The sequence below is a fragment of the Lepus europaeus genome, chromosome 3 (assembly GCF_033115175.1).
Source record: "Lepus europaeus isolate LE1 chromosome 3, mLepTim1.pri, whole genome shotgun sequence".
NCBI lineage: Eukaryota > Metazoa > Chordata > Mammalia > Lagomorpha > Leporidae > Lepus > Lepus europaeus.
This window is the reverse complement of record NC_084829.1, coordinates 34959481-34975132: the sequence shown is the minus strand read 5'-3', so window position 1 is coordinate 34975132 and position 15652 is coordinate 34959481.

Genomic DNA, 15652 nt, shown 5'->3' with positions numbered 1-15652 from the left:
AGGCCTCTGAGGGGAGCTGACCCAGCTGGCTGGGGCAGGCGGGGAGTCCGGCTGAGATGGAGAGCCTGAGCAGGAGGTGCAGGCTGAGGGAGAAAGGTGGGCCCTCCCCGTGGGCCCTGCCGGAGTCCAGCCAGCAGAGCGAGGGCAAACCGCGTGCTCAGTAGTTCAATGCAGTTTGAATTTAGTTGGGAGGAGGGTAATTTGAGGGGTGAGAAGATCCCTGTCTTTCCCCTAACCCTCCCGGCACCAGCTTGCTCAAGGTCATGGTCGGCTTGGAAGTGGTGTGTCCTGAGGGAGGGTGACCAAGGGCCCTGGGTCCTGGCGAGCTGGGCTGACAAACCATTTGTCACCCACGGCCTGTGTCACCAGGCTTCGTGCTTCCTCAGGGTCCTGCCCCCAGGCCCAAAGCAGCCTTCCCCTCGTGGCCCAGAACCCCCACTTGACCCCCAAGGTCTGCCCGCCCCCACCCCCTCTGAGCACGGTAGGGGCTGGGGCAGGGCCTCAGGGAAAGCTGCCCCCAGGGGACACGCAGGGCCACCCCCTTGAGCCTCCTCCCGCGGGTGGAATGTACCACATCAGCAGCTGGGCAGAGCACAGCTCACAGCCGGAAGGGACCCCAAGAGCTCCCCTGCTGCTAGCTAGGCAAGGTGTCATTATCCATGTGTGTTTTTTTTTTAAGATTTATTTATTTGTTTATTTATTTATTTGAAAGGGGAGGGGAGAAAGTGAGAGAGACAGAGCTTTCTTCTTTTGGTTCACTCCCCAAATGGCTGCAATGACTGGGGCTGGGCAAGGCTGAAGCCTGGAGCCAGGAGCTCCATCCAGGTCTCCCACTTGAGTGGCTGGGGTCCAGGCACTCGCGTCGTTACCTGCCGCCTTTCCAGGTGCGTTAGTAGGAATGCTGGAGGAAGCAGAGCAGGTGGAACTGGTATTCCAGTATGGGGTGCTGGTGTCACGAGTGGTGGCTTACCCTGCTCTGTCGCAACACCAGCCCCTATCCGTAGTTTTGGATGAGTAGTTTCTACCCCACCCCCATGGATGAGGCCACCGCTATCCACTTGCCACCCGGACCTTTTGTACCAGATTTCCAGGGGGAGAAAGGGACACTGCGTGGTTAGCAAGATGCAGGCTACTGGTGCCAAACATCTTGTCTCAGATGGCTCAAAAATGAGGAAATGTAGAGACCAGGGATCGTGTCCCCATGGGTTACATTGCTTGCAGCCCCAGCATCCCACATGAGCACCGGCTTGCGTCCTGGCACCTGGGAAGGCAATAGATGATGGCCCAAGTGCTTGAGTCCCTGCACCCACGTGGGAGACCCGGATGGAGTTCCTGGCTCCTGGTTTTGGCCTGGCCCAGCCCTGGCTGTTGTGTTCGTTTGAGAGTGAACTAAATGGAAGATCTGTCCCTGTGTATGTTCCTCCCTCTCCCTCTATTGTGCTACCTTTCAAATAAATACATAAATAAGTAAATCTTTAAAGAAAAACAGAGGGACTGGTGCTGTGGTGGTCGGTTAAACCACCACCAGTACTGCCAGCATCCCATATGGGCACCAGTTTGAGTCCTGGCAGCTCCACTTTTTTTTTTTTTTTTTTGACCGGTAGCATTAGACAGTGAGAGAGAGAGAGACAGAGAGAGAGTTATAGACAGTGAGAAAGGTCTTCCTTCCATTGGTTCACCTCCCAAGTGTCCGGTACGGCTGGCGCGCTGTGCCGATCTGAAGCTAGGAGCACCTGGCTCAGGTGCTTCCTCCCGGTCTCCCATGGGGTGCAGGGCCCAAGCACTTGGGCCATCCTCCACTGCCCTCACAGGACACAGCAGAGAGCTGGACTGGAAGAGGGGCAACCGGGACAGAATCCAGCACCCCGACTGGGACTAGAACCCAAGGTGCCGGTGCCGCAGGCGGAGGATTAGCCAAGTGAGCCGTGGCGCCAGCCCCAGCTCCACTTTCAAACCACTCCCTGCTAAAGTACTTGGGACAGCAATGGAAGATGGCTCAGGTGTTTGGGTCCCAGCACCCCCGTGAGAGACCTGGAAGAAGCTCCCGGCTCCTGGCGTTGACCTGGCCCAGTCCTGGTCCTTGATGCCATTTGGGGAGTGAACCAGTAGATGGAAGATTCTCTCTCTCTCTCTGCCTTTAAAAAAACATTGAGAAAATTCTATTGTAGTGTGATGGCTAAGATGAGACAGCACTAGTTAGTTGAGTAGCTCAATAGCCTCACCAAGGACCAAGGACTTCAAACTTCCATATTTGCCATTGTCAAGGTACTAGCCACGTTATTCCTCATGGTCACAAGATGGCTGCCTGTCACCAAATGTTGCTTCTACACACGATAACATGCGGTGGAAGGAGGAAAGGGCTTTCCCACAAGCCCCTAACAATTCATCTTCATGTGTTGGTAGCTGCGATTATACCATTGCTCATGCAGAATTCGTATCCGTGCAATGTGGAAACACTTAATTCTCTGTGAGTCTCTCTTTCATAAGATGTACTTATTGGAAATGCACAGTGTCAGAGAAAGAGACAGAGAGAGACAGAGAGACTTCCCTCTGCTTTTGTTCCCCCAAGATGCCTGGAGTTTGGCTAGGCTGAAGCCAGGAGCCCAACCTCCACTGGGGTCTCCCATACAGGCAGCAGGGGTCAGGGTACGTGGCCCATCATCACTGCCTTCCAGGAGGCCAGATGGGAAGTAGGGAGGCTGGAAGTTGACCAGCGCTCTGACATGGGACGCGGGCACTGCGGGCAGCAGCCTCGCCCTGCCCCGTGAGGTCTGCCGCCTCCGTGGTCTCTGTCACTCCTGTCCATCTCGTGCGCCAAGGCACTGACTGCCCGAGTCCACTGCCTTCCAGGACGCTCTGTGTCCCCAGCAGCCCTGAAAGTCAGCACTTTCCTCCAGGTCAAAGGGCAAGTGGACGGAGGTCCTGCTCCCGGGGCGCAGCCACATGGCCCGCTGCGAGGGAGGTGGGCGGCAGTCTGTGGCCGGACAGGCAAGAGCCGAGCGAAAATGGCTTTCTGTGGTGGAAGGGAGGGACGCCGGGGAACCGTAAAGCTGAGGGCCGTGGCGTCCACCTGCCCACGAGGAACTGCCTTCCGAGCGGGGGGTGCCGGGGCCAGGGCTGCTGCCTGTCCTTCCTGGAACAGGTGAGGGAGGCCGTCGGGGGGAGGCCTCTGGCCACCATCCCCCCATTGCTGGTCACACTCAGCCCCTTGGCCTGCAGGCGGCCTCTGCCTGCTGCGGTTCAGGGCTTTGCCCCCCAACCCCTTCTCCAGGCTGCTGCTCTGCTTTCTTCTCTGTCCAGTGGTCGCTGCCAAGTTGGCTGGGCTCAGCCTCTCACTCGCACCTGTGCTCTCTGGCTGGTGGCATCCCACGGCCTCCTCACCGTGCTCTCTGGCCGGTGGCATCCCACGGCCTCCTCACCGTGCTCCCCCTACCCCGTCTACCTCCAGACCTCTTTTTGCACTCTGGACTTGGATGTCCAACTGCCCACCTGGCACCACCTTTTGGGTGTCTCACAGGCACCTGAATCACAGGCCGGGGCTGAACGCACAGCGCCACCCACAAACGTGCTTCCCTCCCGGTAATCCCATCTCCACATCGCTGATCCGCCCCGTCCATCCCCCTCTGGGCTGCGTCTTGTTATGGCCTCCCTGAAGCCACCCATTGGTTAGCATCCTCTTTTTAAATTTCCTAAAGCACTGTGGGGTTGGGGGCTGCTGGTTAAGCCGCCGCTTGCGATGCCAGCAGCTCCAGGCTCAGCTGCTCCACCTCAGACGCAGCTCCCTGCTAATGCACCCAGCTAGTGAAGGCAGAAGATGGCCCCTGCCGCCCACGTGGGAGACCGGATGGAGCTCCTGGCTCCTGGCTGCGGATCGGCCCAGCCCTGTCCCTGTGGTGCTTTGGAAACAACCAATGGATGAAAGTTTTCTCTCTCTTCCCCTTTGTCTCTTCTGCTCTCTCTGTCTCTCTGCCTTTTAAATAAATAAGATCTATCTTTTAAAAGAAGACAAGAAAGAAAAAGACTGGGTAGTTTCGTGGGCGCCCCAGGCCAGCCTTCGGCAAACATCTGCTGGAACTTTGCGTCCACTGCCGCTTCTCAGCGCAGCCCTGCTCCAGGCGGGCTGCCCGTGTCCTGTGCTTTGATGGCCTTCGGGCACTTCCTCCAGCCTGGCACGGCCTCCACCATGCAGCCCCCTGAGCTCTGGGTCTGGAGACCTCTACGCTTCCAGCCCGGGCCACTGCCAGCCCTGGCGTGATCTTCCTCTGAGCGGCTGTCCGTCTGGGGTGCCAGGGGCAGGAGTGCCAGAACCATGGGGCTCCAGGGTGTTCTGGGGCTCGCTGGGTGCCAGAGGCCTCGGCCCCTCCCAGGGCTGCGGGTGACTGTGTTTCAGTTGGAGCTTGGAGGGGTCATCACACCTCCCAGCCTTTGCCTAGCAACACCTCATTCCCGCAAGGGCTGTGTGTCTTCCGCACCACCACCAACGCCTCGACCCTATCTGTTGCAGCTGCAGCAGGCCTGGTCCATAACTCTCTCTCTCTTAAGATGTATTTATTTATTTTAAAGGCAGATTTACAGAGAGAGAGGGAGAGACAGAGAGAGAAAGATTTTCCATCTGCTGGTTCACTCCCCAAGTGGCCAGTGCTGGGCCAGGCCAAAGCCAGGAGCTTCATTCAGGTCTCCCCTGTGGGAGCAGAGGCCCAAGCACTTCCACTGCTTTTCTCAAGTCATTAACAAGGAGCTGGATCAGAAGTGGAGCAGCCAGGACACAACCCAGCGCCCATATGGGTTGCGGTACTGCAGTTGGTGGCTTTACCCACTATGCCACAGCGCTGACCCCTATAACTCGTTTTTTTTTTTTTTTTTTTTTTTTTTGACAGACAGAGTGGACAGTGAGAGAGAGAGAGAGACAGAGAGAGACAGAGAGAAAGGTCTTCCTTTTTCCCTTGGTTCACCCCCCAATGGCCGCCGTGGCCGGCGCACTGCGGCTGGCGCACCACACTGATCTGAAGCCAGGAGCCAGGAGCTTCTTCCGGGTCTCCCACGCAGGTAAGGGGCCCAAGGACTTGGGTCGTCTTCTACTGCTTTCCCAGGCACATTAGCAGGAAGTTGGATGGGAAGTGCCTCTCTGTAACACTGCCTTTCAAATAAATAAATAAATCTTTAAAAAAAGAAAACAAAACGAGTTATAGGGGTCAGCGCTGTGGCATAGCGGGTAAAGCCACCAACTACAGCACCGCAACCCATATGGGCGCTGGTTCGTGTCCTGGCTGCTCCACTTCCGATCCAGCGCCCATAGGGGATGGCGGCACTGCAGGCGGTGCTCTACCTGCCATGGCACAGTGCTGGCTCCATAACTCGTTTTCTTAACATAAACAGTCCCAGAGTTTCACACTGTTTTTCACCCAAAAGTGTATCTTAGACACTGCGCCCCAATCAGTATACATACATCAACTCTGCTCTTTGTTTGTTTGTTTTTAAGATTTATTAATTTACTTGAAAGTCAGAGTTATACAGAGAGAAGTAACGGCAGAGAGGAAGAGAGAGGAGAGGGAGAGGGAGGAGAGACAGAGAGAGAGAGGTCTTTCATCCACTGGTTCACTCCCCAAATGGCCACAATAGCCGAAGCTGTGCCGATCCGAAGCCAGGAGCTAGGAGCTTCCTCCAGGTCTCCCACGTGGGTGCAGGGGCCCAAGGACTTGGGCCATCTTCTACTGCTTTCCCAGGCCATAGCAGAGAGCTGGATTGGAAGTGGAGCAGCCGGGACACGAACCAGCGTCCATATGGGATGCCGGCACTGCAGGCGGCGGCTTTACCCACTACACCACAGCGCCGGCCCCAACTCTGTCCTTTTTGAAAAATGATTTCTATTTATTTATTTTATTTACATGGAAGGCAGAGAGACAGAGAGAGAGCTTCCCCTCACTGGCTCTCCCCAAATGCACACAACAGCCAGGGCTGGGCCAAGCCAAGCCAGGTGCTGGGAACGCAGCCCAGGTCTCCCATGCGGTGGCAGGGACGCAACCAGCCAGGCGGTCACTGCCGTCTCCCTGCAGGCAGCTGGAATTGCGAGCTGACCCGGAACTCAACCCCGGGTGCTCTGATACAGAAGCTCGGCCCCAACCAACCTTGTTGTCTTGTTAAGAATTATTTATTCATTTGCAAGGCAGAGAGACACAGGCACGGAGACAGAGGTGGGCAGACAAGCTTCCATCCACAGACTCACTCCCCATACACCTGCGACAGCCGGAGCTGCGGCCAGGAGACCGCCACATGCCCAGGTCTTCCCCGTGAGAGGCAGAAACCCTGTTGTCTGAGCCTTCGCTGCCGCCCTGCCTGGGTCTGCGCGGCTGGGACGCTGGGGTCAGGAGCAGAAGCCGGGTGAGCAGCCCGACTCTGCCGTGGGACGTGCGGGCTTCAACTGCTGGGCTAAACCCCTGCTTCTCGCTCTGTTTCTTTCTTTCTGCTCCTTCCTTCCTTCCATAGATTTATTTTATTTTATTTATTTAAATAGAAGAGTTACGGGACTGGCACTGTGGTATAGTGGGTTAAGTCTCCACCTGCAGTGCTGGCATCCCATTTGGGCGCCAGTTCAAGTCCCAGCTGCTCCTCTTCCCATCCAGCTCTCTGCTGTGGCCTGGGAAAAAAGTGGAAGATGGCCCAAGTCCTTGGGCCCCTGCACCTGTGTGGGAGACCTGGAGGAAGCTCCTGGCTTCCGATAGGCCCAGCTCCAGCCATTGTGGCCATTTGGGGAGTGAACCGGAGATGGACGATCTCTCTCTGTCTTTCATTCTCTCTCTCTGTAACTCTGCCTCTCAAATAAATAACTAAATCTTCTTTTTTTTTTTTTTTTAAAAAAAAGGGGATGGGGGAGGAAGAGTTACAGAGAAAGAGAGAGAGAGAGAGAGAGAGAGAGAGAGAGCTATCTTTTGATTCACTCCCCAGATGGCCACAACAGCTATGGCTGGGTCAGGCTAAAGCCAGGAGCCAGGAGCCAGGAGCTTCTTCCGGGTCTCCCACGCGGATGCAGGGCCCCAAGCACTTGGGCCATCTTCCACTGCTTTCCCAGGCCATTAGCTGGGAGCTGGATCGGAAGTGGAGCAGCCAGGACTCGAACTGGCGCCCATGTGGGATGCCGGCGCTGCAGGTGTTGGTTTTACTCGCTGTGCCATAACACCAGGCCCCCCATTCTCTTTTTCTTTAGAAAGAGAATCCCCACTTGTATATGGGCTCGAGGCATTTTCCACCCTGCCGCCTTGTATCTGGGTGGGCCTCCGTGACGGGGTCCCGGTCCCCGGCCAGGCAGCAGCACTGTGTTCTGACGCCTGCTGGCCGGGGCTTCTGTCCCTTCTTGCCTGCTGACAAGAACACAGCCGTGATGGCTGACACTCAAGCAGCCACCTCGGAGCACGAGGAAGAAGCCAGTGTCGAGGCTGGCGGTAAGGGGTTGGGTCTCAGGCACTGTGATCCACGTTAGGCCCAAGTCACCGACCTACCGTTGGGCTTTTCTGATAGGGAACAACTATGGGACAGAGTTTGGATTTCCCACAACCCAGCTGGATCCAGAATCACAGGACTCTCTGCTCTGCCGTAGCCACAGTGATGGAGGTGTTCCTCCCACACACCTGGAATCGGCCTTTGCACATACTCTTCCCTCCACCCGGGGGCGCCTCCCTGGCCTCTTTTCCCGGCTATCCGCAGCTTACCCTTAACCTCCAGCTGCCACGTTGCCTACTCAGGGAAGCCCTCCCTGACTGCAAGGTCATAACTTGCCTTCATACCTAGAGTGGGGATTTTTTTTTAAACACCTCTCCTGTATACAAAATTCTTTTCTTTTTCTTTTTTAAAGATTTATTTATTTATTTGAAAGGCAGAGTTACAGAGAGAGGCAGAGAGACAGAAAGAGAGAGAGAGTCTTTCATTCGCTGGTTCACTCCCCAAATGGCTGTAATGGCTGGAGCTGAGCCAATCCAAAGCCAGGAGCCAGGAGCTTCTTCCCGGTCTCCCATGCAGGTGCAGGGGCCCAAGGACTTGGACCATCTTTCACTGCTTTCCCAGGCCACAGCAGAGAGCTGGATTGGAAGAGGCGCAACTGGGACTTGAACTGGCGCCCATATGGGATGCCAGAGCTGCAGGTGGAGGATTAACCTGCTGTGTCACAGAGCCGGCCCCTACTTTAGTTTCAATCATTGTGACTTGAATAATAATAATGAGCAATAAGAATGCAGGAATTTTTCATTGAGTTCCCTGTGTAATAGTAATAAATAAAGCATTATCCCAGCACAAACAAGAAGAGGGGCCCGCGTCGGGCACAGCAGTTAGCATGCTGCCTGGAACACCTTTGTCCCACAACTGGATGCCTGTGCAAGTCCCGGCTCTGCCTTTTTTTTTTTTTTTAAAAGATAATTTACTTCCTTATTTAAAAGCAGTTACAGAGAGGCAGAGAGAGAGAGAGAGAGAGAGGGGACTTCCATCTTCTGGTTCACTCCCCACATGTTCATAATGGCCAGAGCCAGGAGCCAGCAGCTTCTTCCTGGTCTCCCACATGGGTACAGGGCCCCAAGCACTTGGGCCATCTTCTACTGCTTCCCCAGGCCATAGCAGAGAGCTGGATGGGAAGTGGAGCAGCTGGGATGTGAACCCGTGCCCATAAGGGATGCCAGCATGGCAGAGGGTGCCTTTACCTGCTGCCCCCCCACCCCGCGCCCTGCCATGTCTCTGCTTCTGATCCAGCTTCCACACTCCCCTGGGAGGCAGCAGGTGGTGGCCCAAGTATTGGAATCCCGGCCATTGACATGGGAGGTCCGGATGGGGTTTCTGGCTCCCGGCTCCCGCCTGGTCTAACCCAGTTGTTGCAGTCATTTGAGGAGTGGGCCACCAGATCTCTGTGTGCCTTTCACATAAATGAAGAATGTATAACATTTTAAACAGCGAGAAGACGGGCATTTTACTTTTAATTACATCAACGCGTGCTTTAGACAAAAGGGAAAAGCGTGGCTCCAGGTCCACGGCGTGATCAGCGTTGCACTTCCTGTTCCCAGACTTCCGCGGAATTGTCAGTGACTTCATCAAAACTGAGCTCTGCAAGACTCGTGTTCTAGAACAGCGTAGGCAGATCTGTCGATCGTCTCCCATCACGACCGATCAGAGGACACTCACCACTTCTATTTGGAAACAGTTTTCCCTCACAAGAAACCAGAGATACGCAGACAGGCGAGGAAAGCCCTGAACACGCCGGCGAGTCTGCCAGGGACTCAGACAGCGCCCGCTCACGGTGCCCTCCAGCGGCTACGGGCGCCCGTGTCTGTCGCCGGCTCAGCCCAGCAGCCCGCGAGCACCCGTCCAGCTGGACGCTGCTGAGCAAGCCCAAGGGCCGGGGGCACCTGAAGCCCAGCTGCCCGTGTGCGTGTCACGGCTGCGCGCTCCCTGCGTGCCAGCCCCCGCGGCCGTGCGTGCCAGCAGCCGCCCGTCCACACCAGCACTGGCAGCCAGAAGGCTCTCCGCTAGCTTTCCAGTGGAATCCAGGGTTTCCTACAGCACAGGTGATAAGAACAGGCTAATCTGAGGCTCGCATATAAATCACTAAAGATCAAGAGCAGTTAAAGCAATCGTTGGGGTCTTAAGCCACCAAAAGGGTTTTTGGGGAGGACGGGGTTTGGAGCTGCTGGTGCCCAGTGGTGTAGGCGGGCCTTGGGCCTGGCGGTGCAGACACTGGCTGAGGCGCCTGCGTCGGGCATCAGCGTGCCGGGTTTGAGTCTCGGCTCTGGCTCCTGGCTCCAGCTGTCTTGCTAAGGCACCCGTGGAAGGCGACAGGTGATGACGGCTCTCACATGTGGGTCCCTGCCGCTGCCATGGAGACCCGGGTGGAGTTGCTGGCTGCTGTGAGCAGCCTGAGCCGGCCCCAGCTGTCGCAGGCATTTGGGGGGGTGGTCAGCGGATGGGAGCCCTCTGCCACAGAGAAAGAACAGCAGACTGGTTTCCAGCGTGCTTCCCCGAGGATGCCTCCTCCCACTGGCCCCGCCGGGGCACCTGCTCCCGCTCTCCGCTCCCCGAGGGTCTCAGCCTGACGTCCCCTCCACCCCCCAGGGACTCCACAGTGTGGTGGTCACCCTCATTGGCTGCACAGGCTCCCTGGGACCCAGCAGGCCTCAGTACAAACTGGATGGGTGCGAGCCAGTCAAGCCGCGGGTCAGTGAGGCGGCGGCAACCAGCACGTTCCGTCTGAGAGGCAGGCAGTGCGCAGCCCCGGGCCAGGCCAGCGCCGCCTCTGCGGGCCACCTTCCAGGGCCCCCTCGCTCCAACCACACCTCCGGCTCCCAGCCCTGACCAGCGAGCCTGGAGGGCAGCAGCCACTTCCCCTGCTCCCTGGGGTCCCTGCACTTGGTCAACACAGGAGTCTCCCCGGCGCACCACATAGCTTCGGTTTGCACCGACTTGGGGGTGGAACGAGGGAGGCCGAAGGGTTCTCCCAGGACCGTGCGGCTCAGGCCACTGCTCCCGGGACCCCACTCGCGCCAGGGACAGGCTGTGGGCTGGGGAGCCTGGCCCTGGGACCCAGCTTGCTTAGGCCGTGGGGGCGCCTGGGCCAGGTCCCTGGGCTGACCATGGCCACGCACAGTGGGCAGGGCCTCCCTCCTTCCACGGGGTGAGGCACCCTGATCTGATGGTCGTGCGGGGCTGTGGTCCCAAGGCCAGCCCCACCGCTGATGAGCGACGCAGCCCGGCCAAGGCACAGGATCCCCCTGGGCTCCGGCTTCTCCACTGATGGGATGCCGGGCAAGGGAGCCACTGACCAAGGCGCTGGCCCCGAACGACCCGGGAGACGCAAAGTTCACGGCAACGGGGCCTGCGGGGAGGGTGCGCCGCCGTGCAACCGAGTGCTCCCTCGTCTCCCTCCACAGGCAGGGCCCTGCAGCCTGCTCCCCTGAGGGTCTGGGCGGGCGGCGCGCAGACCCTGGCAGCCCTGGGGTCCCGACTCAGAGAGGCCCGGATGGTGCTGCTGTGCGAGTCTTAATGTGGTTTTCTGGCGCCACCTCGTGGCTGTGGCCGGCGTTGCCGCACCTGCTCTCAAAGTGAGGCTGCAGGCGGCGCACATGGACAGGGCTGGGTCCATTTGGGCCTTGGACTGTGGCTCTGTGGACAGCTCCCTCCCGCGTTCCTGTCTCCACTGCCTTGAGGGCCCCTTGAGGCCCTCGGCGAGCCGGAAGCTGGGAAGAAAGCACTGGGAGGAGGGTGTCCAGTCCCCAGGAGGCAGGCATGGGGTTGAGGACCATGGCTACCCCGGGGTATCCACACCCCCGCCCCGCTTACCACCCAGAGTCCTGCACCTTTTTCCTGTGGGCATTTGTGGCCCAGGCCAGGTGGTGTGGCAAGCAGCCTGAGGCATCCTCCAACCCCTCCTGACCACTGAGGACAGAGACCAAAGCTGGGCCACAGTCGAGGCCCTAACTCCGGTCTGGGAGTGGAACCCGAGTGTGACTGGACCTGAGACAAACTCCCCAGGCCAGCCTGGAGACCACGGGAGCCACGGGTGGGGGGCTCTGGATCCCGCCGGACTCCCCAGGGTCTCCCAGGACCCTCGCCAGCAGTGAGGACCGCTCTGGTCCCTGCTGGGGAGAGGGGCAGTCCGGGAATGACCCTCGGGAGCAGGTGTGGGCATCTCTTGGTGTGAGCCGCGGCCCAGGGGTCTCCCCTGTAGCCCACCTGGCTGTCTGCTGTCTGGGCTTTCCTGGGCAGTACCCGCCTGTGCCCCACTGCCTGCAGCCCCCGGCCACTCCTCTCCTCCGGCCCAGCTCTTCTCGCCACTGACCATCCTCCTCCCCAGAAGATCTCCGTGTGGGTGAGTGAAACGGTGGCCAGTGTAGACCCCGGGGGCAGCCCACTCCCAGCGCTGCCCGGAGGTTTCCTGAGAGGGGCAGAGCTGGGTGGCAGGGGCAGATCCCGGCGCGGGGGGTGGGGTGAGGGTGACAGGCTGCGCTTTGATGGACCCTTCTGTGTTTCCCATAATGAGCACCCACTGCTGTGTTTAGGGGGTGTGGCCCGCACTTACCAATGTATCTGGGTGTGGGCTGCCCCGGGGTGGTGCCTGCTGTCACCCAGGGCCCCCTTCACCTCCCGCCTGTACCCACAGCATCCTCCTGGGGGCGCTCCTGCCAGTGGGTGGGACACAGACTCTGTGACCTGCTTTTATTTATGTTATTTATTTGAAAGGCAGAGTGGCAGAGAGAGAGAATCTTCCATCCCCTGGTTCACTCCCCAGATGGTTGCAACGACTGGGGCTGGGTCAGGCTAAAGGCAGGAGCCAGGAGCTTCCTCCAGGTCTCCCACGTGGGTGCAGGGCACAAGCACTCGGACTGTCTTCTACTGCTTTCCCAGGTGCACCAGCAGGGAGCTGGGTGGGAAGTGGAGAGCTGGGACCCTAACTGGCCCACATAGGGGACCCTAACCCGGCCCATATAAGGGATGCCGGTGTCACAGGTGGTGTCCCAACTGGCTGTGCCCTCTAAGAAGATGTCCAGGGCAGAACAGGCCCCCACATGACCCAAGTCTCCCGTTGCGTTGGGTTGACTGGCTGGCCATTGCTCCGTGGGCGGGAGGCCGCTGTCTTCTGAGGCTGAAACGCTGGGGCCGGGTCTTCTGGTCCCGGCATCACTGCCGAGCCGTCCCAGCTCCGGACGCTTGCGCGTGACCTGTGGAGACCCTGTCTGCAGCTTTGTGCTGCTGGCCCTGAGGCCGTTTTTACCCACGGCACTGGCACCTCCTGGGCCGTCTAAGTCCTCCCGCTCAGAGAAAGGCTCGTGGATGCTGGCTCTCTTCCGAAGCATCCAGCTCGGGCTGTAACTCACACACGATTCCATATGATTCCGTAACTCACGTACGATTCCGCGAGTGTCAGGAGATTCGCCTTGGGCAGCCGTGGCTCCCGGCATCTGGGAACATTTCCACCGCCCCGCCAATGACGCGACGACGCAGCTTAGCTGCCCCCTCTCCCCTGCCCGTCTGCCTGCTGTGGCCCTGCATTCGCACGTACCTGAGACCACAGGTGCATGGCCTTTGGGCCTGGCTAGCACCATGTCCTCTCGCCTCACCGCAGCCTGAGCCATCACCTGTGCAGGGGGCGGGTTGTTGCTGATGCGCGCGGCAGCTCGTGGGCGGGGGCTCTTCCAGCCTTTTGTTCCTGCTCTTTCCTTTGCGATCCCGAGGGTGTGGGTGCCAGCTGTCCCGAGTGGGTGCTCAAGTTGAGCAGGAGGAGAGAGGGCTGGTAGTGGGGAGACGGGGCGGCCGCCCACTGCTGTCCGGCAGGCAGGTGAGCCACCCCAAGTGGACAGACATGGGACCCCGGGATACCCTTGGAAGGCGGAGGAGGTACGAGGGACTGGGGGCTCAGCAGGAGCCCCCAAAGAGGACAGCTTCCTGTCAGCTCACGTGGGCCCGGAGACATCACAGCCCTGGTGCCATGGCTGTGACGGTGCCCAGCCCACCACCAACGCACCCCGGCTTCTCCTCGTCAGGCCTCTAGGAGAAGCAGGGCTGTCCCCCTGGTCTGGGAAGGGTCATTGGCTGACCAGGGCCACTGCCCTGGAGGTGAGGGCGCCTGCCAGGTTTCCTGTCCCGCACACGCCCCTCCAGGGTCACCTCGGAGCCCTCCGTGGGTGGCCTGGGGCAGGGGGGACGGTGTCAGGGGCCGGGGACCCAAAGGGCGGGCCCGCAGCGTTCGTTGGCCCTGTGCTCTGCTCACACAGTCTCCTGGGGGAAAGGGAGCAGCCGCGTTGGCCCTGGCAGCGACTTTAGGATGAAGAGGGACTTGGGACCCACTGGCCCTGGTTATGCAGCTTGGGAAATGCCGGAGCCACAGGAACCCCCAGCGCTCCCGGGGCAGCTGGATCTCCTACAGGTGCCCGGCTCAGATGGGTGCTGCTGGTCCACCGACCGCACCCGGAGGAGCAAAGCTCCAGGGGATGTTGGGGGGCCATTCTGGGAAGAGCAGGCGTCACCTCAGTGCCTACCTTGACAGCTGCCCGTGCGTGAGGCCAGCGGCCCCCGCACAGGGGATCCGGGTTCTTTCTCTCCTGTTCCATTTTCTTTGATGAGAGGCGCGGGGGCCGGAGCGCCGGCAGACCCTGGAGTGCAGCGCGCCCGTGTGGTGAGTGACGGGCGGGCACCTGGGCAGACGCGGAAGTGGGGGAAATGCCCCCGACGGGGCACGTGGTGGGGGAGGGTCGACAAGGAGGGGGGGCTCCCGGCAGGAAACCCGGGCGGTGGTCGGGTGGGCGCGGCGAGGCTGCGGAGTGGGCTGCAGGCCGGCTTCCCCTGCCGGTGCCCTGCCCAGCGCCCCGGCGTGCGTGTGGGCCTCGCTTTTCACTACAGATTTTGAAACACTTGGGGCATGCAGGACCGTACAGGAAACGGAATGAACCCCTGTTCACCCTTCAGCAAGGTCGTTCTGCTGTCAAGTTCGGTTTCTAGGCTTTGAATCTTAAAAAAAAGCCACAGAACTAAAGCCCCTCCCTGCCCCCTTTAATATTTAGTTTTATTCTGAAAAGCAGAACAACAGAGAGAGGGAGAGACAGAGATCGATCTTCCATCCACTGGTTCACTGCCCAAATGACTGCGACAGCCAGGGCGGTGCCAGGTCAAAGCCAAACAGCCAGGACCTCCATCCGGGTCTCCCACGTGGGTGGCAGGGGCCCGGGCCATCTGCTGTTCTCTTTCCAGGTGCCTTAGCAGGGAGCTGGATCAGAAGTGGAACAGGGGCGGTGCTGTGACAGCCCGTAAGGCTGCCGCCTGCAGTGCCGGCATCCCACATGGGCACTGGTTCGAGTCCCAGCAGCTCCACTTCCAATCCAGCTCTCTGCTGATGCCCTGGGAAAGCAATGAAAGATGGTCCAAGTGCTTGGGCCCCTGCACCTTCATGCGAGACCCAGAGGAACTCCCTGGCTCCTGACTTCAGTTCGGCGCAGCTCTGGCCTCAATGGCCGTCTGGGAAATAAAACCAGTGGATGGAAGACCTCTCTCTCTGCCTCTGCCTCTCTGTAGCTTTGCCTCTAAAATAAATAAATAAGTCTTCTAAAAAAAATCATTTGTTTATTTATCTACTTCTTTATTCTAAGACAGAGAGGGAGAGAGAGAGAGAGAGAGAGAGAGGTCCCATCGGCTGGTTCACTCCCCAGATGCCCACCATGGCCCTACCTGGGGCTACAGCTGGGAGCCAGGAACTCCGCCCAGGTCTCCCACACGGGGGGCAGGGCCCCACCGCTGGGGCCATCACTGCGCGCCCAGGGTCCGCATTGGCAGGAAGCTGGAGTCGGGAGTGGCGCCGGCCGTTGAACCCAGCACTCGGGTGTTGGACGCCAGCGTCTTACCCGGCGTCTGACTCAGGAGGCCAAGCCGGCGTCACCGTCTTTTCCGCTGGCTGATCCGGGTCCCTGTGTGCTGATTTCCTCGCCGGTCTCCGCCGCGTCCTGGCGGCCGCCTTGACGTAGGCGTGAGCGCCCGGCCTTTCTTCCTTCCCTAGTTTTTAAGGAGATTTCCCTCTACTCATTGCTTCTACTGTATTCAAGTTTGGATGTATCTTCCTTGCTGTTTATGTCTAAGTTGTTTTTTTTTAATGGGGGGCAGTACTGGAGTTCCTGGTGACATGGGTCTCCTTGTGTGT